Raw genomic sequence first — 12,579 nt, 5'->3', positions numbered from 1 at the left:
TTTATTTATTTAAATTTATTCTTTTATTGAATCACCATGTGGAAAGTTACAAAGCTTTCAGGTTTAAGTCTCGGTTATACAATGCTCGAACACCCATCCCTTCACCAGTGCACATATTCCACCACCAAGAAGCACAATGTACCTCCCCCCTCATCCTCCCAACCCCCCACCCCACATGTGTAACTGGTAAATTTCACTTTACTTTCAGTTTACTTTGATTACATTCAATATTTCAACAAAAAACTCACTATTATTGATTTGGAGTTTCTCCCCCCTAAAGTCGATCTGCTGAAAAGAAAGCATTTGATAATTTGTTTTCCATTGCTGAGAATGAAGAGATATGAGGTTGAGAGGCCACACTAGCAGCCACACGGGTTTGGATTTCTGTATTTTAGTACTTTAGTAACTAAGTCCAGAGTAACTCATGATTTAGAAGTCCAGGATCTCAGGGCCAGCAGGGCTAGTTCCTTGTAAGGATCTGTGAGACGTGCTTTACAGGAGCATCATGCTAATTTTCAAATTCATCTTCATGTAATAATGTACTGTGTGTGTTAATGTGTTACCATTCTAGAAGAATCTCATCATATTGGATACCCTCACCCTTTTCCCAAATTATCACATCTAATTCAATCTGTAATAGCATTAAAGTGGTCCTTTTTATTTCAGAATAATTTATTTGGATTCTGTACATAATTTAAAAAATCTATATTTCTTCATTATTATATGTTAATTTTTTCTTTTCACAATTTTTAATTAAAGCACTGTGGTTTACAAATTTATTCATAGTTGAGTTTTAGGTATACAATTTTTCAGCACTGATCTCACTTCCAGTATCAACTTCACTGCACTAATGAAAACAGTCCTTTTAAATAAACTCATATCTAAGGACTTGGAATATCTATATTTGACCATATGACTTATTTGAATACACAACTTAACCCTACCAGAGATTAAATGAATTGCTCAGTACAGTCTGAATCCTATTTCTGTCAATATCAACATTTCTTCAGTCTCACTAGGGAGTACTCGGTGAACCTGTTAGTTCTGGGGAAAGAGTCAGTTGCATTTTTAGGTGCTTTCCCCAGTCACAGGCATTAACAGTTACAATATGCCCCATAAAATTCACCTCATCAACTTTCTAGGGCCACCTATAAGCGAGTCTCAGCACCAAGGGAAGCATATTTAATCTCTTTTGAATGTATTTTTGCATATGCAGGAGGAAATAGTTCTATTTCCCTTTTTACACAAGACTTTCCACTATTCCCTCATCTTTTTTAAAAAAGAGATTCTTATTTCTTTATTCTTAGATCTTTTGTCATAAATCAAATATTAATGAGTGTATGGATTTGCTTCTGTGACTTCAATCGTAGTCTATTGACTTGTATGTGTTATTTTTTTCGTGTTCTCAAATTTTTAATTTTTTATAGTGACTGTGGTTGGTGTTCAACCCAGAAGGATGAACCTAATGGTTCAGTGCTTATGTTTGGAGATGCTCTAGAGACCACCCAAGCCATCTCAGCACACACAACTTTAGTTACTGAAGTTTTGTTGTGTAATGTAAAGTCAACTAATAGAACGTTTTCATAATTCTTTTGTTATCTCAAGATTACATTCATCATTTGAGATTTTCTGTGATTTAACAGAAATTTTAGTACATTTTGTTCTATTATTATAAATTGTCTTTAGGGTTTTAATTTTAATTAAATTCAATATATAGTTGTATTTTGTTAAAACTCAATTTGGGGGAATAAAATATAAAAATTACAGGGAACAAGAAATTAGGAAGATTTGTGTTTACCTATAAAAGTTTCCTTTTTTGGCTATACTTATTTATCCATCATTTATTTTTTCGGGGGGGTGGTGCAGTGATAAAACTTTTCTTGATCATTTGTGTAACTGCTGTAAGCTTTCGTTTTGTACTTTTTACTTTATAAAATCATGCGTTTCTGTTAACTCACCTTCTAGTTATAATAGTCTATTTTATTCTAGTAACAATTTAATTTTTTTTAAAGTTCTACAATATAACTACTAAAACTCAAATTATTTGCAGTTAAAGTAAAAACTTCCTTAATACAATATAGAGCTATTTTGGAAACCTTAGGGTTCAAATTATTTATAACCAACTGCTGTATTAGAATAATTTGAATTTGTCATATGTTTACCTTTATCCAATTCATTTCATACTTTCATGAATTTCATGTTACTAATTACCATCATTTTACCTTAAACAAAAGAACTTCATTAAGCACTTTCTTGTAAGGCAGATATTGTTTTGATAAGTTACATCGTTATTTATTTAGGAAATTATTTATCTCACCTTCTTTCTACCATACAACTTCACTGGGTAAAGAATTCCTGGTCTGAAGGAGTTCTTCATTTTTTCTTGGAGCATTTTGAATACAGGGTTCTACTTGCTCCTGGATTACAATTTTTCTCTTGAGAAATATTGAAAGCTTTATCTAAGTTATTTTGTTTATTCTGAATCATTTTTTCTCTTTCTGCTTTCATAATGATTTTATTATCTGATTATTATACTTTAATTATAAAATTTCAGTGAAAATCATTTTAGAAGTCTGTAAATTTTGTGTACTTGAATGGCCATTTTACTTCTCAAATCTGGTTATGTTTCAGCATATTTTGAAGTATATCCAGTCTCCATCACTTGTTGAATTCTCTATCAAATCCCTATTAGAGAGATCTTTAGCCCGGTTAATTATTTTGTCAATGTTGTTTGCAGATTGTTATAGATTTGGTTATTTAAATTTAACTTAACACTTTTGCATCAGAACATCTGTAAACTGGGACAGCAAGTATTCTATTTCAGTTAAAAGGATGCATAAAAAGAAAATGAATTGAAGTAAGACAGGAAGTATATTTTTATTTATTTTACTATACTCTCTTTTCTCCTGCCCAGCCTGGGAAAACAAGTTAAACTTATGTGATTAAGGGAAGCAATATGACTCAGACAAAAATGCCTAATAAATTTTTTCCCTAGATTTTATTTATTATAGCTATATTTTTACTAATTTGATGTCACATCATTATTTTATTTATTTATTTATTTGGTGGTACCAGTGATCAAACTCAGAGTCTCATATATGCAAGGTACATATCCTGACACAAACACATTCCTGACTTCTCAAGTCATCAATTTTAAAACTTAAATATAAATAATCAAGAAAATTCTAAAATTGCATGCATTTATTCTACATTAGCTTCCTTCAATTTAGCCTTTCAAGTACAATCAACTATTAGGTTTCTATAGTTTTAATTTTTATGAAATATCTATATGCCACTTATATAAATCCATATAGTAATTTTCATTATGTGAATAGAAATAATAAATATGTATAAAGAATAAATGTGTGCAGAAAAATATAGCAGTAGAAACTACTTTAAAATCAAAGTCTAGAGACTATTTTGAAGGGAAAATAGAGAGTGGATTAAAATTACAGTTGATAGTGAAAATTGATGGCCTTGAAATAAAGTAGAAAAAATGAATATTTATAAAGTAACTACAAATAATTAATTTTATTTAAAATACATCATTAGGAAGCTCTTATAACATTATGATAGTCTCATGAGTAGCATAGGTGAATGGATTACTCTATCTGAAGTAAAATTTCACTCTATAAAATGTATCTCTGACACCACAAATTATAAATTGATGTGGATTTGTTTGAAGACCTAATGGCTTCTCCGTTTCTCTATTTCCTTTTATATTAACTATTATAAAGGACTTCAACCCTAATCTGATTTGCTGAAGAGAGGAACTAACCACCTACTTAATTTTTTATAAATCTGCAAGAAGAATAAATAAAATTCTGCTCTAGTACCTGTGCATTTGACTATTATTCTTTTAATATTTTGATACATAATCAAGAAGATAAATAGAACATTTTGACACACTTTTATTAATGAATAAGTGAATGAAAAAATAAAATACTTAAAATACTTCAATTCAAGGCATAAGCAATAGTACAATGGGTAAGGCACTTGCCTTACATGCAGCCAAGCTGGGTTTGGTCTCTGGCATCCCGTATGGTCATCGGAGCAGTGCCAGGAGTAATTCCTGAGTGCAGAGCCAGGAGTAACTTCTGAGAATTGTCAGCATGGCCAAAAAATTAAAACTACATAAATTTAAAATTTCAATACATATAGAATATTGTTATTTATACTATCATGATTTATTAAGGCAATAAAAATTCTTATTGAATTTTCATTTCCCAACCATAAATATGAATTTATTTATTTAATTATAATATTTCTGTAAATACCGGTAATTCCTTCAAACAAAATTTCAATTTTATTTCTTCTTCATATGAAAATACAAAGTTCTTTCTTCAGTGTAGATTTCTATTAGGTCCATCTGTGTATTTTACAGGAAATTTAACATATAGCTTAATGGCTGCCATTCAGTTATCTATTTCTCTAATGAAAAATAATTACTCATAAATTGTACAGACTTTACATGAAAATAACATTACATTAGTTGAACGTGTATGTTTAATAAGCAAACATATAAAAATTACCAACTAGCAAGGTGACCTAAGGATCAATTATTTAATTACATTTAAAAATTAATTATATTTCTATTCCAAAATTATATTTCAGCAAGAAAATTGATCTACAAGAAATTTTTTGGGAGGGGGAGTTTGAACTACCCCAACAGTTCTCAGGGATTAGTCCTGGCTCTGCACTCAGGAATTACTCTTGGCATGCTCAAGGGACCTTATGGGATGCCAGGGATTGAACTTGCTTCAACTACATGCCAGCCAAGCATCCTATCACTATACTATCTCTCTGGCCACTGTTAAAATTTCTTTTAATAGCTTTAGATTCACCTAAGGTAAGGATCTCACAAATAGTGGTCAGGATACCTGGGATCCCACCAGAAATTCTCTGATCAACCTTATAGATAGTTTCATGCAAGGGGCCAAGGATAAGGTACTGCTAGATACTGCACTAGGGCCTGGCAGTGCTCCAGATACCTCCAGTACAGCACTTGGTGATGCTTGGGGAAATGACTTTTTGACTTAGTAGTTAGCCCCGACTTTTCTTTTGTTGTTGTTTCGCTTTGGTTTGGGGGCCACACACAACAATGCTCAGGGTTTACTCTTGGCTTTGCAATCAGGGATCATGCCAGACAGGCATTAGTGGATCATTTGAGGTGCTAGGGATTAAACCAGAAGTTCTTTTTAAGCTACATAAATTTCTGAGGGGGAGGTGTGGAATATCTAGTACTCCAATCTTACAGTTATATAGTTGATAAACTGGAATGCCAATGTTACTGTCACTGTCATCACTTTCATCTTGTTGTTCATTGATTTACTTGAGCGGGCACCAGTAATGTCTCTACTCCTCCCAGCCCTGAGATTTTAGCAGCCTCTCCTTACTCATCTTTCCCAACAAGTGGAGGTTCTTTCAGGGTCAGGGGAATGATATCTATCAATACTGTTTTTGTCATATAGAATAAGCTACAGATAGCTTGCCAGGCTCTGCCCGTGTGGGTGGGATACTCTTAGTAGCTTGCTGGGCTCTTCGAGAGGTATGTATGTGTGTATATATATATATATGTACATATATATGTATATATATATAACTCTCTATGATTTGTTGCCTACTGTCTGAACTCCATAAAATATGGAGTTTATTCTAAAAATTCTAGGAATTTATTCTAAGTATTTCTCAAGATGAGGGCTGCAGACTCAAGTCTGTGTTGTGCTCTGAAGTGAAAGGGCCCCACTTGGTTTTGGGGTGCTCAGGGTCACATCTGGTGGCGCTCAGGACTTATTCCTGACTGTCTCAGGGAGAATTTCTGGTGGGGCTGAGGGACCTTTTGCGCTGCCGTGCCAAGAACTAACCCAGGGTGGCTGCATTCAGGCAGGTGCGTCACCTACTGCTCCAACTCCGGCACGGATAGGGCTGCTTATAATGACAGCTTACGGTTCTAAGGCTGAGAGGATCCTCACCTATATCCAGAGGAGAGAAGAGGCCAGACCTGATCTCACTCCTGTCCTACCTAGAATCAGATTCCAGCCCCTTGGTCTCCACCAACGTTTTGCAGACTGTGTTTCTGAAACACATAGAAATTGGAATGTGAGGCAAGAAATATGGGACATCAATAGAAGTCAGTGACTTCTGGAGCCATCTTGGGAAGCTCTCACAACCTTGCTGTTAGCAGAGCTGGTTCATGTCCCATTGGATTTCACTGGCCGTGTTAATGGATCCTGAGGGCAAATTCTTGATACTTCTATCCCAGACAGCTAAGCTACTTGTGGTTGAGAAGCAATTATCAAGAGAGCTAACTCCTAGAACCAAATAGCACAGCTAGTTCCTACCACATCTGACTGCTAAGAAGAAAAGTCACATGACTATGACAGAAATCTCCCTATAGACCTTGAAAAGCATAGCCAGATAGTGATGGATCACTAGTTCTTGTGATGCTTCTTGTGGCTCACTGTCCAATCTGATTCTGGCCCTATCGCTACTCAAGTTTTTGTAATTTCTTCAACAAAGTGCCTCTAGGAGACTGGAACTGAACCTCTAGTGTACACTGAAACCTTGGTGGAAACTTTGGTCCTTCTGAATTCCATCCACAGGCACACATGATCTTTATCTAGATCACCATCCTGCACATTTAATATCAGAGCACATATAACCCATGCACTTTTTACCACACACTCCAGGTACTTGAGTAAGTCTACTTGAGCTTGGTAAACAGGTGCCCTCTATAACTAGTGACTTTGAGCCTGAGATTTCATCTGATTGGCTGGAGCCCAGTCCTGATTGAACTCAGTGTCAAGACTGAAGCCAGTAACTTACAATTGTGAATAACCTAATTACCTCCAGGTCTGACTTGTCTTCAATTCCACAGATGCTTTCAGATACTCATAACCTTAATCTCATAAGTACATTCAAAAGTACCATGTTTAATTTATACTTGCTTTAATTGTCTCAAACTCTTTTCCGATTTTTTTATGTCCAGGACAATGTTAACTTTATAGCTGGAGTAGCCACTCCATGAACAAAATATGTCCTGTTCTCAGGCCAGAAACAGCAAATGAGATGCCCACTCTGTCCTACTTTATCTTCTAAGTCTTACCAACCTTGCAAAATGTTGCCTGCATCTCTTCAATAACTTCCGATCATGTAGATTATGCTTTTATTTTGTGTATTTTATAGTTGTTCTAGAAGTGCCAATGCAATGTGAACTTTCTTCACATAGAAAGGTGTTCTCAATAAAAACTTTAATCCCAAATAATAATTTATTTATAAGAACTACCAAGATTTTCTCTCTACCTCCCATACTACAGTTTGATCCATTTTCTAATTTACTAAAAATTCATTAGGTATCAAACACATAAATAGCCATTTATTGGTGAAAAAGGTATTGTATACATTGCTATAAATGCCCTGCAAAATAAAATATATGTCCCACCATGAGAATATGTCTCATGAAACAAAAAACTCATGTCCACATACAGGAAACCTATCACATGATGCTCAGGAGTTGCTCCCAGAAGTGCTCAGGGAACCAAGCTGTGCTATGGTTAAAACCAAGGACTCTAGCAAAGCAGTTATTTCAACCCTTTGAGTCATCTCATTGTCCTATATATTAACATTGTTTAGTAGATGATTAAAGTCAGCCAATAGACCTGACTCCCCTGAGAGTACCTGCAACAGTTACCTAGTGTACACTCTCATTCTCTTTAACATATATCTTTCCTATTACCTTGAAAACACACACACACACACAAACACACATACCGCTTCATAATAATCATCATCATCAAATCACCTCAATAAAGGGGTTGGAGATAGTACAGTGGATAGGGCAGTTGCCTTGCACTTAGCCGACTCGGTTTGTTTTCCAGCATTTCATATGGCCCCTGAAAGATCTCCAGGAGTAATTACTGAGTGCAGAGCCAAGATAAACCCTGAACATTTCCAGCTGAAGCCCCAAAACAGGAAAAAAAAATCCTTCATTAACTGTAGGATAACATAGCCTCAGGTAGTTTAGATTTATTGGGTTACTCCTGTCACGGTGCTCCCATTCCTCTTTGTTTATTTGTAGCTTCTTTCTTAGTGTTCTGTTGACTTGTAAATAATGTTTTTCTCTTCTTCTTGAGTCCTTTGCATAGTTTATTCAGAGCCATGTCCTTTTTGTAGGACACAGGAAGACTAAGCAAATGCTATGCTTTTATAACCTGGGAGTCATTTGACTCTACATGATATTTTCCTCCTGGGCATCTGTTCTCTCAACCTAAGCCTCAGCTGCCCTTACTTCCTAGCACCCCCAAAAGCAGGGTCCCAAAGAGGGATGAGATGGACCCAGGGCAAGCGGTGAGTTGTGTGCTACCCTGGCATCGAGATGGGCCTGGCCAAAGTGCCTAATACTTAACTATAAGTTAAGAGCTTGATCATGGACAAATGCTGTCATGATCCAAACAGTGATAACTAGATATGGACCCTGTGAGGGTGAGGAATGATTAATCTGGCCTGAGTGCTGTGGTCTGAGTCTGTGGCAAGATGTTGCCAGGAGAGCTGCCTTGCAAGCCTCAATGTATCTCTTGCTATGTCCATAAAAAAATAACTAGTATTAAGATGTTAATAAGTGTTTGGACTAAGGAAAGGAAAAACACCTTAAGAGTCAGAAAGGGCTTTGGAATGCCCTGCCCTCAGGAAGGGCTTTCTTACGTTGATTTTGCTACTTGTTTGGGTGTAGCTAGAGGGCAAAGTGGGAGAGACAAGTAGGAGGAGAGACTGGGAAGCCTGAGAAAGGCTGCAGTAGATGGAGAGAGAGGCCAGAGCCGGGAGTTCGGGAGATGAGAAAGATGGAAGATTGAATAAACGGTAACTAATCAGCAACCAGCTTGGTCTTTGTTCTTCCTTTGCCTGTCCTTGGCCAACGGCCTCCCCGATCCAGCCTATACACAGAGGTTCCAGAGCACCAAATGCGGGCGGTGAGACAGAGCCGCCCAGAGAGCCAGTGAGTGCACATGCCTATTGGCGAAACATTTCATACTGATTTTCCTTTAGAATAATTTTGCTTGTATTTTCTTATTTCCCTGATATTTCCGATCTTAACTCTTCACTCATGTGGTTTTTCATTTTTCTTAAATATTAAATTTATGACAAAAAATTGCTGGATAACAACTAATGGAGTGGTAAAACAAATGATAAAAAACTGGAGTCCTTAGGGGTATATATTGAAGGACGAAATATATTTAGATTTACTGTAGAGTTCTGGGTGGAAGAACTGAATTCAGAACTCTACAGTAAATCTAAATATATTTTACATTTCTGCCTAGATCCCTCACTTCCTTTAGCTAGGCAGTCACACCCAGGGACTGCCCCTAGTGTCATGTAATCCCACCAACAGCCAACATCCAGAGACTATAAAACCAAGTTCCCGGAAGTGCACGGCACTTTATAGCCTAGTTCTCCCTCTGGGAAAACTTGGCAAGCTACCGAGAGTTTCCTGCCCACATGGGAGAGCCTCACAAACTCCCCGTGGTGTATTCATATGCCAAAACCAGTAACAATGATGTGTCTCACTCCCCTGATCCTAAAAAAGCCTCCAATGAAGCACCATTGGAAAGGATGAGTAAAGAGAGGCTTCTAAAATCTCAGGGCTAGGACGAATGGAGATGTTACTGAGACTGCTCAAGAAATTTGACGATCAACAGTATGAAGTTGATCATGATGATGACTGTAGAGCTGAAATAATTCAAAATGAATTATAGATATCAAAGTAATCTTATAATTAAAATGAAATCTTCTGACTTCTATATCTCCTAAAACTTCTGATTTGGGATTTGATAGAATAGTCTTTTAGACAGAATGATAATCATTCTATTATGCTTAAGCATTCATTCAGTTCTCTTGTAATTTTATCAATATTGTTGCTATTTTATCTTGATTTTATTAGATTATTTGTGTACAGATTCATCTGTTTTACATTATCATGTTGTACTGATACTTTAAGTGATTTGTAGTGTCTTTTCTTTACTTAATAATAATCTTGTCCTAAAATCTTTCATTATCCAATGTTAATTTTCCAGAATAATGTTGTTTGGGCCAGGATTTTTGGTTGTTGTCCTTGTAGTTTAACTTTGCATGTCTTTTTTTTTTTAAATGTGCTTTTCACGCACACACATGCATATACATACATACATACATACATATATACATTCATACAAATATATCAAAATGTTCATTCATGTTCTTTATATGTATTTTAATAAGTGATGTTTAAAATTTTATTTCTAGATGTAATTTTTTGTTTGCACTTATAATTTCTTCCTTCCTGCTTTCTACTTCTCATTTTAAAGTGAATATTTTTCAAACTACATTTCAATTGTAAATTCACCATTTTTCTATTATTTCCTCTTTTTCCTTTTCTATTGTTAATGAGTTTATTCCTATCTTATTTTGATTCTCTTAATTTTCAAGCAATGGGAATTAAATATTTCATAATTATACTGTTTCTAAAGTGATTTTAAGCTATTTTCTACATTTCTCTGCCATTCAATGTAGATTATAACTTCTCTCTTCATTAATATTGACGTTTCATTCCAGACAATTATTTGGAAGAGGGCACTGTGTATACATTTAGGATATTCAGCAGGATCTCTGGCCTCTATCCCCAATTGTGACAAATACATGTGTCTTTAAGAGATTGCCAAATGTTCCCCAGAGGGCAGAACCAGTTCTCCATTGTCAACCACTGATTTAGAGAATAAATATGACCAATAAAGCTCCAATGTTGCTATGTTTGAACCACAAGAAAAAAGTAAAAACTGCAAGTTTATATATACCTAACCATCTTGTACAATTAGCCCCTTAATTAACAACTAGAGAAATTACAAGCCAGCCATATGTCTAAACTTTCAGAATTATAGTTCTTGCAAAATTGTTTGATCATCACCTATTTTCCTTTCTTTATAAAACCAATTAGATGCCAAATAAAAATGAAAAAGAGGTTTTTTTTTGCTTTAATTTATTTCCCTAAAAGTATCTGTGTGTCTACAAAGATTCAGACAACCACTGGGGCCAAGCCAGGATTCCCGTAGTGAAACAATTGACTTGGCATCACATTGACAACATATAAACAACAGTTTGTCAACAGGATTCACATTAGTGACAGAACATTTTTTGGCAAAATAGAGGCATCCTTCTGGGCACCATGGCAAAAACAGCTACTAGCTTTCATTTAAGACTTCTCTGTGTAGAGCACCAAATTAATTAAAATATTATATTTGTGCATTTGTTTAGAAATGATTTTTTAAAGGAAAAAATCAGCAGAGCAGAATTTCTGCTAAAAAATTGCCTCTAGCGTTTTATTCATAGCTGCTATAGACTTCTAAACTCTGGGTAACTGTTAAAGGTTTTGTGTTCCTGTTTTGTTTTGTTTTGATTTTTTTCTTAAGTTAAAACTCACAGTAAGTAAGTTATTTGATAACCAAATTTGGGAAAGAAAGCAATTTTCCCACAGGACAACCATAATACTTTATCTTGTTCTGCTTTCAGATATGATTTGCAGGATATTGACCATAAGAAATGAAATGAAAGAAAATATGCAACATCAATAACATAATTGTTTGAAATAAATGTTGCTTCATAGTTTACAAAAAAAGTGATTTAAAACAAGGACATGAAAATCCTGGAAGTGGAACTATTTCTCCTAAATCTGAAAAAAATTCAAAGCTTTTAAACTCAACCACCAGCTCATCACCAAATCCATCTAATGAAGTGAAAGCAGTTTAGAAAGTTGTGATGATAGATTCTTTGCTATATCCAGATATAGCACGGTAACACTGTAGCATTGTTGTCCCACTGCTCATTGATTTGCTCGAGCGGGCACCAGTAATGTCTCCATTGTGAGACTTGTTACTGTTTTTGGCATATCAAATACGCCGTGGGTAGCTTGACAGGCTCTGCCATGCAGACAGTATACTCTTGGTAGCTTGCCAGATTCTCCAAGAGGGATGGAGGAATAGAACCTAGGTCAGCCACGTGCAAGGCAAATGCCCTACCCGCTGTGCTATCACTCCAGTCCATATACAGATATAATATATATCATTTAAAGAATTTGAAATTATAATTCCCATATATGTATATGTTCTTTTAAGCCAAAGATAAAATGTATTATACATTGATAGGTGTTACTTAGGAAGATAACATAGAGGTGGTGGGTGTCTAAATTACTACGTCTGAAACTCAAAAAAATCAAGATTTTTTTATCACCATTATGATATGGATGTGTTACTTGATATAATATCTATATTATTTTTAAAATAATAATAGTTTAACCATATTCCTGAAGGACTTAGGTATATAAGTGGTATATTTGTCTTGTAAATAACTACCATAGTCTCTTAGAAAGATGCTCAACTCAATCATTTTCCCCAATACTCTGTGCACCTAGTCTATCCCATTTTCTTTTAGTTATAAAGGTAACATATACTGTTTCCTCTTCAGGAACTCAAAATCTGAAAGATTAGTACAACATGTGATAGTCCATTACAAATAGTTCCTGAAGAAACATTCACTACTCAAACTTTCATGTTCAGT

Source organism: Sorex araneus, chromosome 4 (assembly GCF_027595985.1).
Source record: "Sorex araneus isolate mSorAra2 chromosome 4, mSorAra2.pri, whole genome shotgun sequence".
NCBI lineage: Eukaryota > Metazoa > Chordata > Mammalia > Eulipotyphla > Soricidae > Sorex > Sorex araneus.
This window is presented reverse-complemented; position numbering follows the sequence as displayed.